This window comes from Monodelphis domestica, chromosome 8 (genome assembly GCF_027887165.1).
Source record: "Monodelphis domestica isolate mMonDom1 chromosome 8, mMonDom1.pri, whole genome shotgun sequence".
Classification (NCBI taxonomy): domain Eukaryota; kingdom Metazoa; phylum Chordata; class Mammalia; order Didelphimorphia; family Didelphidae; genus Monodelphis; species Monodelphis domestica.
This window is the reverse complement of record NC_077234.1, coordinates 230,984,816-230,989,151: the sequence shown is the minus strand read 5'-3', so window position 1 is coordinate 230,989,151 and position 4,336 is coordinate 230,984,816.

Below are 4,336 nucleotides of genomic sequence, written 5' to 3'. Positions count from 1 at the left end.
CACCCGCCCCGTCTTCCCGGCTTGTTCCTCCCTCCAGCTACCTGGCCCGCGCAAAAGCGCGGCGCGCACGCGCTCACCCACCCCTTTTTATTTTTACGCCGTCGCCGCACCAACGTCGACGGGAGGGGTGAGAGCCACCCCCTCCAACCCTCTCCCTCCCCCCCCCACCCCGTGGAAGGAGACTAGAGAAGGAAATGGAACCCGGGGGACATTGGCGGGTGGCCGCGGGTTACTGAGCATGCCCGATCCCTAAAGCTCGGTGGGGAGGCAGGGGTGGGGGAAGGAAGGGGCGAAGAGGTGCGAGGACTTTTCCATTCCGGGCTTTGGCCGCAGCCGGAAGAGCGCTGAGTCTGGTGGGGGGGCGGGGCGTAGCGCTGAAGTGATCTCGTGATTGTCGGCGCGCCAAAGGCTTCGCGCTGGGACGCGTGCACGCGGGCCGATTGCTAAATAGGACCCCTGGTCCTTCCCACAAACCAGGGTGTTGTGAAGAATCTTCAGTAGCCTTCTCCACTTCCTAGCTCCGTGTAAATCGAGCTTCCTCCTCCCCCTTCCTTTTTAATAGGAGGAAGTTAATATTTTAAAAGGAAATTCAAGGTTGAAATCAAGTAGAGATGAAGAGTGGAGAGGGTTTAGTGGTAAGGTTTGCAGAGCTCCTGGAATTTACCACAAAGGTTTGTAAACAACATAGCTAAATAAAGAAACCAGAAGGTACAGGAAGGAGAGTTACATAACGTGTGTCTTCCCTATGTCCCTTGTACATACATAGTCGATCTATTGTTACAAAAATGTACATGTCTCCAGTTCAACTTGTTGTTTTACCCAGACAATGGAAACTTCTTGAGGGCAGGGATTATTCAATTATATGTATCCCCAAGACAAACCTCATGCATTAAGATTTGATCCTGGACTGATTGCATTGATATTTTGTCTTCAAGTTCAACCAGAAGGGTGTAATGGGAAAAATGTTTATTGGATTAGTGTCCAACAGGCTGGATTTCCAATCTGCTCCAATAAACATTTATTAAGAACCTACTATAGAATATATGATATATTTATATTTATGCCAGGCACTATGTTAAGCAAAGTACAAGGATACAATTAATAAAAAAGAAAGACAGCCCCTGTGGGGGGAGAGGGACAGAAAACAGTAAAGGGTATTGAACCCTGAAGATAAAACCAGGATGAGTAGCAAAGTGAAGTGGGTTTAAAGTTCAGTTTCTGATCTCTATAAAGAAAGGCATTGGGAGGAGTTTGGTTCTTCATCCTCCAGTCCTCCAATCACAAGGGAGAGAAGACTAAGGGGAGATTTGAGTCCTGGCTCCCCCCCTCCCCCTCCTGTTTTCTTGGACAAATCATTTCTCCAGAACCTCAGTTTCCTAAAATCTAAAAAGGAAGTGATTATTGCTTTTTCTAGAGACTTGTGAGAATCAAGTGAGATAACAAATGTGAATGTGCTCACATTCCTTTACAAATACATAGTAAAAAGAGGCATCTGGAGCATGCATCAAGCATATGTGGTTGTTTTTTTTTTCCCCTAAGAAATAATTTTATCACTAGTTCAATTCCATTCAATTCAACAAGCATTTATTAAGAGCAATGTCGGCACTGAACATACGACCAAAAAAAAAGGTAAACGGTTCCTGAGGTTGAGTTTACTGAGGTAAACAGCAGGTAAGGATAAGTAATTACCCTACAAAATATATACAAAATATTTTGCTGAGACAAGCTGGTAATTAGAGAAATTGGAGATTTCTTATGTCTCATATGTCGTAGACTACACTTGGGCTGAGCATTGAATAAATCAAGGAAAGAATTGCAGGAGGGAAGGGAGATTGATGCCTATCACCTGGGGGCTGACCAAACAAATCATGGTATATGGACATAAAGGAATGTTATTGCATTGAAAGCAAAATGATGAATGTAAAGAATTCAGAGAAAGAGGAAGACTTGAATAAATATATGCAGAGGGAAATAAGCAAAACCAGGATTTACAAAATGGCCATAAATCAGAAAATTACATCAATCAATAAACATTTAGTAAGCCCCCTCTATTTACAATAGATGAGCAACTAGGTAGCAGAGTAGAAGAACTTGGGAAGACTTTCTGATTTCAAATATTCTTCAGACTTTTAGTAGTTGTATGACTCTTAGCAAATCACATAACACTCCACCTCAGTTTTCTCATCTGTAAAATGAGTCAGAAAAGAACCACTCTGTATCTCTGCCAAGAAAATCTCAGTTGGAGTGGTGAGTTTAGTCACTGACATTACTAAATAATAAGAAATAGGACTTTGCAAGGTGCTAGAGATAGAAACTCAGAATAAAATAATTCCCACTTTCAAATAGCTTGAATTTGAACAGATGCATATATAGATGCAAGTATATACATAATAAATATGAAACACTGTTAAGACTGTTTTTACCTCTTGTATTCCCAGCATTTAGCATAGTGCTTGGTTTATAGTATACATTAAAAAAAAATCTTACTGCTTATTGACAAGAAATTAAGAGGGAGGTGATAGTGATGGAGTTATGGGAAACAATCAGGAAAGTTATGTACAAAGGGATGTTCAATTGCATCTTGAAAGACAGAAAAGGAGTTTATGAGTCAGGGAGATAAAGGTCAAATATGTTCCAGGCATGGGAGCAGCCAATGAAAGGCAAGGAATTCAGAGATGGAGTTCAGGGTCAGGAACAAGGAGAAGACCACTCTGACTGAATCATAGAGGACCGAGGGGTAAATAATGTCAAATGAAACCACAAAGATTGGTTGGGGCTTGGGTGTGAACGTTTCTCAGAACTAAGCAGAATAGTTTATATTTTATCCTATAGGCTACAGGAAGTTTAATGAATAGAGGTGTGATATGTGATTATGGAAAATCACTTTGGTAACTGTAGGGAGGATAGACTTCACTGGTAAACTATTTGGGTAAGGAACTCATTGAGAAATTGTTGAAATAATATAGGAGAGAAGGGCTGACACTCAAGTGGGGACTGTAGGAGTAGAAGGGAATCAGAGGACAGCTGAGAAAACTTTGAAGACCTTCAGAACTTAAATCAATACTGTTTTTGATCAAGTCTTCAGATTATGGGTAGATGAAACATAAGTCTTGACAGAAAAGTAATATACTAGCCTGAAGGACATGGTAAAATATTCATTTTCAGACATTGTTAATTCACTTTACTTAAATATGCTTATTTCTTACAAGGAAAAGGGTGGACTAATGGAAAGTGAAAGAGATGCAAGACTTATCTTTTTTAAATAGAAAAACAAAAGCTCAGAAATACAAATGAAAATGTTGTTAAATGTTATAAGTATCTACACACTCTTAAAAAATACATGTAACAAAAATTTGCTACTTCATATGCATCTCTTTTCTGCTCTTTGTATATTATAATGTGTGTTTGATAAATACATTTATTTATGTATTTAAAAATATGTATTTAAAAAAGAAGACAACCCGTTGGGAAACTGGAGAACTGCCTATATCTTTTTTAAAGGGCTTGAAGTGTAAACTTAGTTAATATGCTTATTTTTATTTCAATTAAATATCTTTAAAAAAATTTTTGTCCAGACCTATAATTTTTATTCATGTGGGAAATTATTGCTGAGGTAACTAACAATGCAGATCAATAACTGTTCTGTATCTTATATTCTTAAAAAGATATCTGGGACCCTGGAAGTTTAAGTGACAATGAGATTTCAGAGTGTACATATTTCACAGGTAGGAAGTGAACTGGGACCAGGATCTAATCTCCAATGCTAATTCTCTATCCATTATACAACACTGCCCTTCATCTGAGAGCTATGCTACAATATATTAGATTCCCTATAAATAAGAATTGTTTCACTCGTATTTGTATGCCAAGTGGCTAGCACAGTGCCTGGCATATAAGCAAGTGCTTAAAAATATGTATTGATTAAGTGTTATAAATATAGCTCTACTAAACTTTATCATAAGTTAGGAAAAACATTGAGAAGCTGGAGTGTGCAGAATAGAGGAAAGACCGGGATGCCTGTGGAGAAATAGAAATGAATTCTGTGATAATAGTATGATAGAATCAGAAACTTATTAGAACCTATGGAATCCAAGCTATAGGAGACCAAGACTGATCTCTACAATATAATAAGTAAGTAACCGTGCAATCTTTTCTTAAAGATGTTTAATGAACTGAAACTTACTGATTCTTTGGGCAATCCATTCCTTTCCTCGATTCCTTCATATGGCATGATCCTGAAGCTCTTCACCACTGAAAACACCCTTTCTGGAATGTTTTCCATCACTTGTGAATAAATTGAAGGAACTGAGAATATATAGCTAAGAAAGATAAAATT